Source organism: Pleurodeles waltl, chromosome 9, assembly GCF_031143425.1.
Source record: "Pleurodeles waltl isolate 20211129_DDA chromosome 9, aPleWal1.hap1.20221129, whole genome shotgun sequence".
NCBI lineage: Eukaryota > Metazoa > Chordata > Amphibia > Caudata > Salamandridae > Pleurodeles > Pleurodeles waltl.
The window spans coordinates 1,170,646,686-1,170,662,514 of record NC_090448.1 but is presented as its reverse complement, the minus strand read 5'-3'; the positions used below and the strand labels follow the sequence as shown (position 1 = coordinate 1,170,662,514).

Below are 15,829 nucleotides of genomic sequence, written 5' to 3'. Positions count from 1 at the left end.
AAGGTTGCACCTTCGGGAAGTGTGCAAATGTACAACCTTGAGTTTCTAGCTTCGGGTCTACTTGATTCATTTAAATTAGCAAACATATTCAATGCCATAAGAAGCTTCAAAGTTCAAACTACATCAAGCTTCAAACAACTACATCACAACATCCATAATTGATTACAAAATATTAGTATATTCTTGGTTGTGTACATGGTGATTGACACTGTACTATCTAGGAGTGTACTTGATCATGATTCAGGCAGGATTTAATTTTTCAGCGGCAGCTGTGAGGACCTCAGAAGCACTCAGAACAGATGGGCAGCTGTGACAAGCGGGGATGCAGTGGGATATGTTCAGCAGTGTAGAGGCACTTCATAGGATTTGGATCTGATGGGCTTCTGTGAGGTGCTCAGAAGCACTTGAATCTCAGCTTATTGGCAGGAACTGGGAAGCAGTTAGCTCTGTCGACACTTGGAATTAACCAGGAATCGCCTGGATCTGTCAGTTGGTTGTGAAGAACCGGTAAGTTCTTGGAACTGTGTGGCGGCCATGAGGCGATCCACTACACTTGGACCTTGTGCGTAGTTAAGATGCGCACTAGATATCCTCGAGGCCCAAACTCCTTTCCTAGTTTCACGAGACAGCCTTCCTGCTCCGCTGTACTGGAGTAATATCGGATCTATGCATGGAGTTGGATTGAAATAAAATTCAACCAGTTTCAGCTGCAGTGAAAAGTTTAGCTTTACTGGTCCACCTCTTGTTCCTGGGACTGGCTGTTTATGGTTCACTTCAGATTACCCTAGGAGTGTTTCACCTTTATTTGTGGTTGTATTGGTGGCTGATGTATTAATCCTTGCAGACGTTAGTAGACAGCTGCAAGTGAAGCAAACAACACCAAAAAACCATCAGTGGGAGATCTGATGTGAACTTCACCCTGCTTGGCTAAGGGGTCTGTCAAGGAGTCAGAGAGCAATCACAGTTTAAAGAGAACAAGCATTACCAACGCCAATAGGTATCAGCTCTAAAATGTCAAGCTATTACTTTTACCAATGCTTTTTTCCAGTTACATTGAGCTGCATGCACACACATGGCTGGCAATATTGGAAGTGATTTTCTATTAAAGAAAACGAGTTAAAAGGTAGCCACTGACGTGCACACAGGCATCATGACTCCTGCATGATGAAGCTTGCGTGGGCATGTGCCCTGTGGCAGGCAGCCATTGTCAATTTAGCAATTAAACATGGCAGGTGGCAATGAGGGATTGGTAAATTAAAATGAAAAAAGGTAAAACAAGCCATGCAAAACATGAGAAAACAACAGCCCAGCCATCCTTTTCAGCTGGTGTGCGCCAACTAAAAAAACAAAAACAAAAACAATATATATATATATATATATAAAATAATGTATTTGAATGTGATATTGGGAGTGGAATAAGTTACAGGAACGGGTTCAGGGAAAAGCAGGAGATGAAAGAATGAGCAGTCCACCTGCAACTTGCAGCTGCTGGGCTCATTAAAAATAACAATATTTAAAAAAAGACAGGAAATGGAATGGGAAACAGGATGGAGTGGAGAGGAGGAAGTGGTGGTGGAGGGAGGGGAAAGCACTTCGGAAAGAGAGGAAAAAATGAGGGAGCAAGAAAAAATATGTACTCCCATGAGGTGCTTAAACCTAAATGTAAAAAAGAGTCCCCTGAATTATGCAGTGGAAGGATATCACTCATTACATCACAAATACTCCTGGGCAGGATCACCCCAAGAACAGGGAGCTACTCAATCAGGAGCAGACAACTGAAATAGACAAAGCCGTGCAATAATTAGAGGTGGGCTGACCCAGATCCCTCTTAGAGAATATGCAATGTATTGGAAACAGTAGGTCATGCCAACAGATAGCTAAAGCTAGATCTAGTCTAGACCTAGAAAGAGAAACCTACATGAAGCAAGGAAGCAAAATGTGAGTTTTAGTTAGGTGGAAAGGGATCTTCAGCCAATATTCATTTGGACGATGAGTCAGTGTGGGATGTTCTTTCTCAACTACGCGACATGATGGAGTATAGAAAAAGTAACAATCTCGGAACTGCTGCGGATCATCCTTGACATGCTTCACCAGCTGGTTGTATGCCTTCCCGAGAGCATAGACGGCCACAAATGTATCTCTTCACGCACCACGACTAAGCCAATAAAACCAGCATTCATTAAATTAAGGCTTGTCCCATGGAAGGATACTTTTTTCGTGGTTGTCTCTCGTGATCAATTATTTTTTTGTGGTAGTTACTTTTTATTACAGTCACGTTTTGCTAGAAGTTAGGACATTGGGTTCCTCAATATAGACGAGAGGACCTCTTTGGGACTCTGATTGCACCAGGACTTGAGGTAAATCGAGCAGCGGTATCGACTCAAGGAGTCAGAGGTACGCCCCAATGAACTTCTTCTGGATGGGAGAGTACAGTGAATACCATCAGGGCTCCTGGTGATCACACACATCCATTCTGAGCAACCACACAACCCTTTCGGGAAACACTGTAGTGCCCCGATCACTCTTCTTTGGCATTCCATAAGAGGATCGTGAGAGTGTCAGAGAAGAGCTGCCCTCAATATAGGTTCTTTCTATAACCACCCATACTGTTCACTGGTCATAGTTGGGTTCGAAAGCCTTTAATCGTGGTCATCATCTTAACATTCAGGGCAGAAGAGGACACTGTCTTTAAAGTGTTTAGTTTCGGTTGTTTGATTGACTTCGGTTGCGTACTGAGACACACTGGACACACACTCTCAGACAGAACACGTGGCACAGGCAGCCCTGAAGGTCTAACAGATGTCATGATGGAAAAGTTCATCATGTAGTTATTGGTTGGTATCTGTGAGAAAATACTCTCTTCTAATCACAATATTCATAATGTTTATTAGATAAGATCTTGGCCTTCAAGATCACACTGGACTGACCCTTTTGGGGTGGGGCTAGTAATGATTTGCCTAGGGTTGCCCCATTCTGCATTGGAGGAGTGCGCAACAAAACAATGGAATGGAATGTAGACAGAGTAAATTAGCAGCATTATAATTAGTTTTTGCATTTCCACCAGTAAGTTTTTGTTCTTATTGAGTTGAGCTAGTTGGCCGAAAACTGTCTTGGATTAGAGATTGTGACATAACTAGATTGTCTCTTTCGGGACATGGCTAAGACTGATTTGCATGTGGATGAACCCTATCTCTGATAGAAAAATCAATGAAAACTATGGATGCAACATGTCCGTGTTAATTAACAGGTGTTAAAATGATTTCTAATATTCCTTTCATCACATTTGATATATAACCTTGTTTGTAATGTATGTGGATTATGACATGATTATGATGAGGAGGTAGAGATTTTGAGTTGATTTTGTGGCTGCAATGAAAAAGATGTGTCTACACACAAGTACTAAACTACAAAATAAAAGACATACAGGCAGTCCAAAAACAATGGAGGCTCAACTACCCTCCAATAAGTCACAAAAAGTTGAAATCACTTAGAAAATTATACTCATCAGGCAGGCCAAATCCAACTTCCTTCCCAGGAGGTCTCAGAACTCCTCCAAAACTTTCTTCAAATTAATCCACTCCAACACTTCACCACCTGCCAAGACAAGCATAAATTCATCTGAATATTTAGGCAAGACCTTCCTGACGTTTTTCCCAACAAAACCTTCTGGCATCTTGGACACCCATCACATCCAAAACAAAGAACAGCTGGAAGATGTTTACACCTGTTGCTCAAGATGACCTCCTCAACATTGCCAATAACTTGGAGCTCCTCCCCTTACTAAAATTATCTTGATCCAGTAGCTATCATCAAAGCAGACTTCACTTTGGGCCACAAGTACAAACGTTTGAAATAGCGTGCTCCTAATTGCGATTTCCTGTGAAATTAGGAAATCGCTGTTTCAAATGTATGAAACTCTCCTGAATTTCATTTGTAACACCCAATGGGTCGCAAATAGACCTACCTCATGATTATTAATGAGATAGGTCTCGCTTTGCGACCCATTGGGAATCACAAAAATTACAGGGACGTTGGCCTGCTGGGGTCAGCAGGCCACCATGTCTGTGACTGTTTTTCAATAACGCAATCTTTTTGTTATAAATTCAGCCTGTTTTCCTTGTAGGAAAACGGGATGCATTTAAAAAAATATATAAATTTTTTAAGAGTAGGCTGTGGTCCGTAGGGCCACTGGCTGCTCTTAAAAATGCTTGTAGAGACATTCATAAAGGGGGTGGGGTCTCTTGAAGACCTCTTCCCATTTGCAAACAGGTTACCACCAATTTGAAATTGGTGGTAAAATCCAAATATTTTGCAACCGCGTTTCAGTTGCGACACATTCACAAATACCACTGTGATTCAGTACACACCCCTTCCTAATACCGAATCGCAAACCCAAACAACAGGTTACCAAATCACTATTTTAGTTTGGTATATGTTAATATGCCTTTTTCCTTCGCAAGCAGGCCGATTCAGCGAATCGGCCCATTTGCGACAGGCAAAGGGGTTTGTACAGGTGGCCTTTGTTCTCTGAATACAGGATCAAAATGTTCAACTCCTCCCTCACCCAAGGCACTTTTTTCGACCCCCTCAAATGTGCTCAAATCTCAACCTTGCTCAAAAACCCAACCTAGGTGACACCATCCCTAGAAATTACAGATCAATTTCTAACCTTCCCTGGCCAGGAAAGGCCATTTAAAAATGCATCTCTTTTCAACCTGCCAAATTCATCAATCAATTAAAACTTGTTAGCTGCCCACGATACAGGCCTTGGAGCTAGTCACAGAATTTACATAGTCTCATTACAAAATACTGGATCCAACTTATACTGGATGAGGAATCCTCCCTGTTGGTCTTGCTGGACTTAACCACAGCCTTCAACACAATTGATCACTCCAGATTAATTAACATATTCAAACACTGCTTCAGTTTCAAAGTCTCAGTCCTCAAAATGGTTCCCCTCCCTCTTCTTCAGTCTAATTGTAAAACGCAACACATCTCTGACCCGTCACCTAACACTTGTGAAGTCCTACAAGGATCCTTCTATCCACTACACTCTTCAAGCTTTATGTCGAACCACTGATAGACATTTGCAAAGACTCAACCATATCCATTCACCAATATGCAGATGAGTTTCAGAAAACTTCAACTCTAGACAACTTCCTCACTTTAGGGAAACTCTTACTAAATATTCGAACATGGATGAACAACAACTTTTTCAGTCTCAGTCCTAAAAAGTCCGAATTTATTTTGCTCTCTTTCAGATCAAAACATCTTTCAGCCTACATCCCCTTCAGCACCTTGATTGAAAGATTTCATCCCCATTGGACTGCTCACTGGGAATACCATTTGACCCTTCCTTAACCAGGTTCAACACATTTACAGCATTGCCAAATGTACTAACTTTAAACTCTAAGGGCCACATGTACATACCTTTTTTCTCGTCGGGCCATTTGTGACGAGAAAAAAGCATTTTGGTATGTACAGACCCATTTTTGCAATTTGGTAATCTATTTACCGAATCGCAAAAAAGGGTTTGCGAGTCGCAATTAGGAGGGGGCGTTCCCCTCCTAATTGCGAGTCGCAGTCCGATGTATGACTAACAATTGCAGTTAGCACCAGTCTCAAATTGGTGCTAAACCACCATTATGAATGCATGCGGGAAAAAAATTCAGAGCAGGCAGTGGTCCCATGGATCACTGCCTGCTCTGAAAAAATGAAAAGAAAACTTTTTATTTTTGTTTTTGAAATGCATTCCGTTTTCCTTTAAGGAAAACGGGCTGCATTTCAAAACAAAAATACTGCTTGATTTAAAAGCAGTCACAGGCATGGTGGTCTGCTGACCCCAGCAGGTCCCCATACCTGTGAGTGCCGCCATTCCCAATGAATTTGCGACCAACCTCATGAATACTCATGAGGTAGGTCATTTGCGACCCCATTGGGAATCGTAAACAGTGTGAAGTACACTGTTGTACATATGGTTTTGCAACTCGCAATTTGCGACTCGCAAACGAGTCGCAAATTGCGACTCGCGAAACTCGGGGTCGTACATCTGGCCTTAATTCTTAAGAAAGTAAGGGCCTGATTTGGAACTCGTCAGACGGGTTACTCTGTCACAACGGTGACGGTTGACCCATCCGCTGAAATCTAAATCCCATTATATGCTAGGGAATTTAGATTTCGGCGGACCGGATATCCATCACTGTTGTGACGGAGTAACCCATCTGCCAAGCTCTAAAACAGGCCCTAAATCCAGGATTGCAACCTGATCACTTGAAAACATCCGCCCACACTCTGATACAACCTTGATTAGACTTTGGAAATTAGGACATTGTTGGAGCCACCCATTGTGCCTGAACCCCTCTAAAAGCAGTTTTACATGCAGCGGCCGGACTACTCTCCTCGTCCAAAAAATCGGATCACATCTGCCAAATTCTTGTGTAATTGTACCGGCTCCCTATCTAGGACAGATCCAAGCCGGGTTCCTTCGCCTTGAAAACAGTCAATACAAAAGCACCAACCTGAACAAGACTTCTAGGGGCTTGAAGAACCTGAGAAGCAGAGAACATTTTAATTTGTAAACACTGTTATCCAGAACCTCTCATGCTACAAACAATCCCTTCAATGGGACGACCTCCTCTTTCTGGAACTCCTTGGCCTCGCTCATCGGGACAGTTCCAGCTCTACTGGCTTTCCGACAACTATTAAAGACTGACTTGTTCAAGCTATACCTGAGCCAATAACCCCTGCCTGCAACCTCACTCCCTTACACTCCTATCCGGACTACGCCAACACACCAGTGGTCCCTTCCTCTTCCAAATCCCCCCATCTTCCTTTCCCTTCTACCAGCCCACCACCTCATCTGCAAGTTCCTGATATCTCTTCTATCCTTCCCCCTTGATCCTCCTCCTTCCCACCTCTAGGACTTGTCATATTAAACTCTGTTGTTAACATGGCTTTTTCATGCTATATGTTTTTCACTTCTGTGTAAGACCCTGTGTTGCATCACTGTTCATTTGTAAAGCGCATATATACCGTATGTGACAATGCACCACAAAAATCTGTGAAATAAATCATAGATCCTGAAAAAGGGCATGGGTGACAGCCACTGCCTCTTTATAAAAAACAAAATATATAACAATGTGTTAATGAAAAACGTTCTGCAGGAAACTTTCTGTATATTGCAAACCTTTAATAAAGTCAAATAACCTATGCATTATGATATTTTGGCTTTTTGACATCAATGTACAGGAAAGTCTGTAAATACTGGTAAAAAGTAATTGGATTGCTCAAGACCCTCTCCCACAATAATGTGTAATTCATGCAGTTGGATAGTAGGATTCTCTGTGGGATTCCAGCATTGCAAGTCAATAAAGATTTGTATGCGTTGATGATTACTCATCATATATCAATTTAACTGGAAGTATTGAAATCCACCACTGAATGGCTGAATAACTGATGGCTGGTAACAGGCCTCAATGCAGTACCAAAATGTAATCAGGGGCGCCATTGCATTGTATTTATGTTGCTTGTAATTCATCGTGGCCGGGAATGCTGATCTATGGGTCATCAAATAGATTGATATAAGACCATCTCTCTTGATTAGCATCTTGACAAAGCCATTGAAAATCATTTCTCATATGAAAGGAGTTTGGGTGTCCACGCGCATCTCATCTTGTATATTGTCTTGCATCGTGGCCAGTGAAGTTCTTAGCAGTCGGGAGTCGCTCATCATCTTAGTGGTCGAGTCGCATGAGTCTTGATTATCATCTCGGCTGGTAAATGGCTGAACCATTGGGGATAGGACACCAACTCAATATAACACCGGAGATGAAGTATAGGAGAGTTATAGCACCTTGTCTCCGCAGATTACCATTTCAGCCAGAGAACGACTGATCCAGTGCGATCACACATTATGTCATTGTAATACCATGAAAGTAGTTTAGGGACCCAAGCCTAAGGGCCTGATCCAGATTTCGGCAGATGGGTTACGGCGTCCAACGGAGACAGATAGCCCGTCCGCCGAAATATCAGTCCCATTATATCTCATGGGATTTATATGTCGTCGGATGGGCTATCCATCACCGCTGTCACGGACTAACCGGTTTGCCGAAATCTAAATGCGGCCACACTGTTTTTAGCCCAGCTAAGTCCTGTCCTCAGATTACCATTCATATCAAGGCGTGGACCACAGAGGGTCATTTCTCACCTTGGTGTAATATCAAAGGGCTACACTTCAGATCCTGTGATATCACGTCTTTGGATGACCATCTCTGGCCAATCAATGGGAAAACAGTTGAGGATTTTTCCTCGTCTACAAATGAAAACTCAGATTCAGTCGATTGGAGCTGTTATGACTCATCACCATAGATAACCATCTTGGCCACTAAACGGCTGACCCATTGGGGCTTGTTCATCATGTCCTTTTTAAACCTTATTTTCAGTCAAAGAGTGGTGTTATAACTCACCACCACTGATTACGTCTCGGCCACTGAATGACTGAACCGGTGAGGACCATTCATCGTCTCCACATGAAACCTCAGGTTGAGTCAAGGGGTACTATTATGACTCATCATCACTGGTTACCATCTTGTCCGGTGAATGGCTAAATCATCCAGGATCAATCATCACCTGGGGAAAAAGGGCGTGGCGTAACAGCCTGAGCTGCCGACTCCGGAGCTGGGGAACCAGGTTTGAGTCTCGGTGTCGGCTCAACATCCAGTGATTCTGGGCAAAATCAGATAGGGCCTGATTTTGATTTTGGTGGACAGGTTACTCTGTCAAAATGGTGACAGATAGTCCGTTCACCGAAATATAAATCCCATAGGATATAATGGGATTTATATTTTGGCGTACGGGCTACCCGTCACCGTTGTGACGAAGTGACCCGTCCACCCAAACCTAAATCAGGCCCATAATCTCCATGTGCCGCCAATTCAGCAGCTTGCTTGAGACCCTCACGGGTGGTTTGCCCCGCTTTACAAATCCTGGATTTGTTTATTACTTGCCATCTCCATATGAAATCTCAGGTTCAGTCAAGGGGTACTATTACGACTCATCACTGATTACCATCTTGTCCAGTGTGAATGGCTAAACTATCTAGGATCAATCATCATCTCCATATGAAACCTCCGGTTCAGTTGAGGGGTGCTAATACAATTCAACTCATCACCCTTGGTTACCATCTCGATCAATGAATGGCTGATCCATTGGGGTTCATTCATCGTCTCCAAGTGAAACCTCAGTTCAGTCGAGGGGTGGTATAACCACCCGTCTCGGCCGATTACCATCTCGGCCAATGAATGGCTGACCCATTAGGGTTTATTCATCATCTCCATGTGAAACCTCAGGTTCAGTCAAGGGGTGCTATAACCACTCATCGCCACTGACTACCATCTCGACCAATGAATGGTTGACCCATTGGGGTTCATTTATAGTCTCCATGTGAAACCTCAGGTTCAGTCGAGGGGTGCTATAACCACCCATCGCCGCTGATTACCATCTCGACCAATGAACGGCTGGCCCACTGGGGTTCATTCATCATCTCCATGTGAAACTTAGGTTCAGTCGAGGGGTGCTATAACCACCCATTGACAACAATTACCATCTCGACCAGTGAACGGTTGACCCTTTGGGGTTCATTCATCATCTCCATGTGAAACCTCTGATTCAGTCGATGGGTGCTATAACCATTCATTGCCACTGATTACCATCTCGGCCAGTGAATGGCTGACCCATTGGGGGGTCATACAGTTTCTCGAAATAAAACCACAGATGTCGTCAAGGGTTGTTATCGCATATCCACTGTTGACATCACCTCAGCCATTGAATAGCTGGACCACGAAACTGATAAATTGTGTTCTGGTAACAATGCACATGTAGTCAGGTTATGTTCATGTCATCTCCATATGCCTCGCCAATGTCACATATACTGTCACCAGCTATGTACCGAGATCCTCACCTACGATAGGTCACGTCACCAGTATGGAGGGTGCACACTTCCATCACACTGTGTGGTCCGCATGATGAGCTAGTGCCTCTGCCATTAACACTACATACTCATGACCTCCCCAAGGGGTCCTCTGGGCTGTGCTTAAAGTACCCACGGCCTAAAGGAGGGTGACATTGGTGAACTGAATGCACTGAGAAGTTCTCCCTGACTTCGGGGCGCATTCTGCAAGGTAACCAGAGGAATTACTAGTTCGGAGCAAGTTGGGAATGAAGCTAGATGTGTTACTGCTCTGGATTTCAGCTAAGGTGAGCCGCCGGTGACACAAGTTTTAATGTGTGTTTTACAGTAACCCTGTTTTCTGTCTCTTTTTCCCTCTTGCCTCCTTACTCTGCCTTGTCTGCCCACTGCCTTCCTGCCCCAGTCTCCTACCAGCCCTGGCTATGAGGTATGTACTCTTGAGTGTATCCCAGTCTGTTTCTGTCCATGTTGTAACATTCCACTGCCTGCATCCTTCCATGCAATGTTGACCCTGGCCATGTCACGTGACTAAGATGTAGCGATGCAGCCATCAGTGGACACCAATGAGATCTCAGGATAGGGTGATCGCTTTCTGCAGGAGAGGGCTCAGCAAAGGCAGCCTAATATGGCAAGCCCCTGCCAGGGCTGGAAAAGCTGCTTCTGCGGCTGGCAGATCTGCACTGCCTGGGTGTGCAGCGAGGAACTACTTTACCACATCACCGGGACCATAATGTAAAGACAAAGGCACTGTTTAACCATCCACAAAGTCGTGGCACTCTATTGTTCATATCAGAGCTCTGTGTCTGTACTTGTTTGTGCCCCTCTGGTGCAGGCAGTGCTGCTGCTGTCACGCTGCGTCTGTACTTGTTTGTATCCTCTGGTGCAGGCAGTGCTGCTGCTGTCACACTGCGTCTGTACTTGTTTGTGTCTGTCTGCCGCAGGCAGTGCTGCTGCTGTCACGCTGTGTCTGTACTTGTTTCTGTCTCTCTGGTGCAGGCAGTGCTGCTGCTGTCACGCTGGGTCTGTACTTGTTTGTGCCTCTCTAGCGCAGGCAGTGCTTCTGCTGTCACGCTGTGTCTGTACTTGTTTGTGCCCCTCTAGTGCAGGCAGTGCTGCTGCTGTCACGCTGTGTCTGTACTTGTTTGTGCCTCTAGCGCAGGCAGTGCTGCTGCAGTCACGCTGTGTCTGTACTTGTTTGTGCCTCTAGCGCAGGCAGTGCTGTTGCTGTCACGCTGTGTCTGTACTTGTTTGTATCCTCTTCCGCAGACAGTGCTGCTGCTGTCACGCTGCGTCTGTATGTCACGGTTTTCACGGGGCTTACTGTCGAAGTTGATGAGGGTTGGGGAACGACCCCCGGTTCCGGCAGGTTCTGCTCTGGCCGAGGTAGGGGCGACCCCTTCCGGTAGCCACGGTGCTGTTTGACAAGAGCAAGTCACTACAGTCCGTGCCCTCCAGAAGGAGTCCCAGAGGAAAAACCCCAATAGGGTAAAAAACCTCCAACAGGAACTCCCTGAAACAGAAGGAGGACACAGGGGCATTAGAACTGAGGATCCGAGAGTACAGGAAGACTGGAGACGAAGACAGGTCAGGAAATACTGGATTCACAAGAAGAAACCAGCCGGAGCGTGACTACCACCAAAGGAGTGTTGCAATGCAATGAACAAGCAGCTGAATTCCCCTTATATACCCCTAGACAGGAAGTAGGAAACAGGAAGTAGAAACACCACCATCTTGGATTGGGCAAAAGAGTATAACGTTGAATAAAGAACATGCGTCCAACAAGAAGAAACAATGCATGCTGGGAAGAGAGGAAGTGGGCAGCATGCTGGGAAAGGGAAAAGGCATGCATAAAAACACCACCATGTGCAGGTATTCGGCTTTTGCCTGTGCATACTGGTAAGTGCAGAAGTATCTAAATGCTCAAATGTAAAGCGCACTGAATGCGCTATGCGCAGCAGGATCTAAACCCAACTCGGGGTATTATCTCCTGCCGCGTCTGCCTTTGCTGTAAAGACAGAAGAAGGGGGCGCGGCGAGTGTCGTGACCCCTGGCTGGACTCGCGGCTTCCCCCGCGGTTTCCCCCACGGTCTGCATGCAGGCCACGGCTTCCCCCGCGGCCCGCATGCAGGCCGCGGTCTTTATCAAAGGTCGCGCTGCGGCCGCCTGAGCCTGCAGCCGCGGCCGCCACGGCGCAACACTATACTTGTTTGTATCCACTGCCGCAGGCAGTGCTGCTGCTGTCAGGCTGGGTCTGTACTTGTTTGTGCCCCTCTGACATGGGTAGTGCTGCTGCTGTCACGCTGTGTCTGTACTTGTTTGTGCCCCTCTGGCGCAGGCAGTGCTGCTGCTGTCACATTGCGTCTGTACTTGTTTGTGCCTCTCTGCCGCAGGCAGTGCTGCTGCTGTCACGCTGTGTCTGTACATGTTTGTGCCCCTCTGGTGCAGGCAGTACTGCTGCTGTCACGCTGTGTTTGTACTTGTTTGTGCCCCTCTGTTGCAGGCAGTGCTGCTGCTGTCACTCTGTGTCTGTACTTGTTTGTATCCTCTGCCGCAGACAGTGCTGCTGCTGTCACGCTGCGTCTGTACTTGTTTGTATCCTCTGCCGCAGGCAGTGCTGCTGCTGTCACGCTGCGTCTGTACTTGTTTGTGCCCCTCTGGTGCAGGCAGTGCTGCTGCTGTCACGCTGTGTCTGTACTTGTTTGTGCCCCTCTGGTGCAGGCAGTGCTGCTGCTGTCATGCTGCGTCTGTACTTGTTTGTATCCTCTGCCGCAGGCAGTGCTGCTGCTGTCACTCTGTGTCTGTACTTGTTTGTGTCTGTCTGCAGCAGGCAGTGCTGCTGCTGTCACGCTGGGTCTGTACTTGTTTGTGTCTGTCTGCCGCAGGCAGTGCTGCTGCTGGTGTCTGTACTTGTTTGTATCCTCTGCCGCAGGCAGTGCTGCTGCTGTCACGCTGGGTCTGTACTTGTTTGTATTCCTCTGATGCAGGCAGTGCTGCTCCTGTCACGCTGTGTCTGTACTTGTTTGTGCCCCTCTGTTGCAGGCAGTGCTGCTGCTGTCACGCTGTGCCTGTACTTGTTTGTGCCCCTCTGTTGCAGGCAGTGCTGCTGCTGTCACGCTGTGCCTGTACTTGTTTGTGCCTCTCTGCTGCAGGCAGTGCTGCTGCTGTCACGCTGTGCCTGTACTTGTTTGTGCCCCTCTGGTGCAGGCAGTGCTGCTGCGGTCACGCTGTGCCTGTACTTGTTTGTGCCTCTCTGCTGCAGGCAGTGCTGCTGCTGTCACACTGCGTCTGTACTTGTTTGTGCCTCTTTGCCGCAGGCAGTGCTGCTGCTGTCACGCTGTGTCTGTACTTGTTTGTGCCCCTCTGGTGCAGGCAGTGCTGCTGCTGTCACGCTGCGTCTGTACTTGTTTGTATCCTCTGCCGCAGGCAGTGCTGCTGCTGTCACGCTGCGTCTGTACTTGTTTGTGCCTCTCTGCTGCAGGCAGTGCTGCTGCTGTCACACTGCGTCTGTACTTGTTTGTGCCTCTCTGGCGCAGGCAGTGCTGCTGCGGTCACGCTGTGTCTGTACTTGTTTGTGCCCCTCTGGTGCAGGCAGTGCTGCTGCTGTCACGCTGCGTCTGTACTTGTTTGTGTCTGTCTGCCGCAGGCAGTGCTGCTTCTGTCACGCTGCGTCTGTACTTGTTTGTGTCTGTCTGCCGCAGGCAGTGCTGCTGCTGTCACGCTGTGTCTGTACTTGTTTGTGTCCCTCTGGCGCAGGCAGTGCTGCTGCTGTCACGCTGTGTCTGTACTTGTTTGTATCCTCTGCCGCAGGCAGTGCTGCTGCTGTCACGCTGCGTCTGTACTTGTTTGTGCCTCTCTGCCGCAGGCAGTGCTGCTGCTGTCACGCTGCGTCTGTACTTGTTTGTGCCTCTCTGCTGCAGGTAGTGCTGCTGCTGTCACGCTGTGTCTGTACTTGTTTGTGCCCCTCTGGTGCAGGCAGTGCTGCTGCTGTCACACTGCGTCTGTACTTGTTTGTGCCTCTCTGCCGCAGGCAGTGCTGCTGCTGTCACGCTGCGTCTGTACTTGTTTGTGCCTCTCTGCTGCAGGTAGTGCTGCTGCTGTCACGCTGTGTCTGTACTTGTTTGTGCCCCTCTGGTGCAGGCAGTGCTGCTGCTGTCACACTGCGTCTGTACTTGTTTGTGCCTCTCTGCCACAGGCAGTGCTGCTGCTGTCACGCTGCGTCTGTACTTGTTTGTGCCTCTCTGGTGCAGGCAGTGCTGCTGCTGTCACGCTGTGTCTGTATTTGTTTGTGCCTCTCTGCCGCAGGCAGTGCTGCTGCTGTCACACTGTGTCTGTACTTGTTTGTGCCCCTCTGGCGAATGCAGTGCTGCTGTTGTCACGCTGGGTCTGTACTTGTTTGTGTCTGTCTGCCGCAGGCAGCGCTGCTGCTGTCACGCTCTGTCTGTACTTGTTTCTGTCTCTCTGGTGCAGGCAGTGCTGCTGCTGTCACGCTGTGTCTGTACTTGTTTGTACCTCTCTGGTGCAGGCAGTGCTGCTGCGGTCACGCTGTGTCTGTACTTGTTTGTGCCCCTCTGGCGAATGCAGTGCTGCTGCTGTCACGTTGGGTCTGTACTTGTTTGTGCCCCTCTGGCATAGGCAGTGCTGCTGCTGTCACGCTGTGTCTGTACTTGTTTGTGCCTCTCTGCCGCAGGCAGTGCTGCTGCTGTCACGCTGCATCTGTACTTGTTTGTGTCTCTCTGGTGCAGGCAGTGCTGCTGCTGTCACGCTGTGTCTGTACTTGTTTGTGTCTCTCTGGTGCAGGCAGTGCTGCTGCTGTCACGCTGTGTCTGTACTTGTTTGTGCCCCTCTGGAGAATGCAGTGCTGCTGCTGTCACGCTGTGTCTGTACTTGTTTGTGTCTGTCTGCCGCAGGCAGTGCTGCTGCTGTCACACTGTGGGGGTCATTCAGACCCCGGCGGGCGGCGGGAGCCGCCCGCCTGGCGGGAACCGCCGAATGACCGGCGGCGGCCATTCTGTGTTTCCCGCTGGGCTGGCGGGCGACCGCCAGAAGGCCGCCCGCCAGCCCAGCGGGAAACCCCTTCCCACGAGGACGCCGGCTCGTAGTGGGAAGGGTGCGACGGGTGCAGTTGCACCCGTCGCGAATTTCAGTGTCTGCAATGCAGACACTGAAATTTTATGTGGGGCCCCCAGGGGCCCCACGACACCCCTCACCGCCATCCTGTTCCTGGCGGTCGGAACCGCCAGGAACAGGATGGCGGTGAGGGGGTCGGAATCCCCCATGGCCATGGGGAATTCCTCAGGGCATCGGAAAACCGGCGGGACACCGCCGGTTTTCCTGTTCTGACCGCGGCCAAACCGCAGCGGTCAGAATGCCCTGCGGGGCACCGCCAGCCTGTTGGCGGTGCTCCCGCCAACCCCGGCCCCGGCGGTCCTTGACCGCCGGGGTCAGAATCAGGCCCTGTGTCTGTACTTGTTTGTGTCTCTGGTGCAGGCAGTGCTGCTGCTGTCACGCTGTGTCTGCACTTGTTTGTGCCCCTCTGGTGCAGGCAGTGCTGCTGCTGGTGTCTGTACTTGTTTGTGCCCCTCTGGCACGCAGTACTGCTGCTGTCACGCTGTGTCTGTGCTTGTTTGTGCCCCTCTGGCGCAGGCAGTACTGCTGCCCTCACACTGTTACCCCCAGAAACTGATGGCAATACCCTACCTGAGGCCTCCAGAATTGGAGGCAATACCCAGATGACACCCCAGAACTGGAGGCAATACCCCACCTGAGGCCTCCAGAATTGGAGGCAATTTTTCCACTTGAGAGAGGCTTCCAAAACTGGAGGCAATACCCTGCTTGATGTTTCCAGCAGTGGAGGCAATATCC

The 15,829-nt window shown here is 48.1% G+C and overlaps 1 protein-coding gene across 2 annotated transcripts in view; it reads left to right on the top strand.

The window, feature by feature from the left end:
• Positions 1-15,829, top strand: part of PRKD1 (protein kinase D1) — a 720,579-nt gene that overhangs the window by 498,329 nt on the left and 206,421 nt on the right. The gene's annotated exons all lie outside the window — the stretch shown is intronic.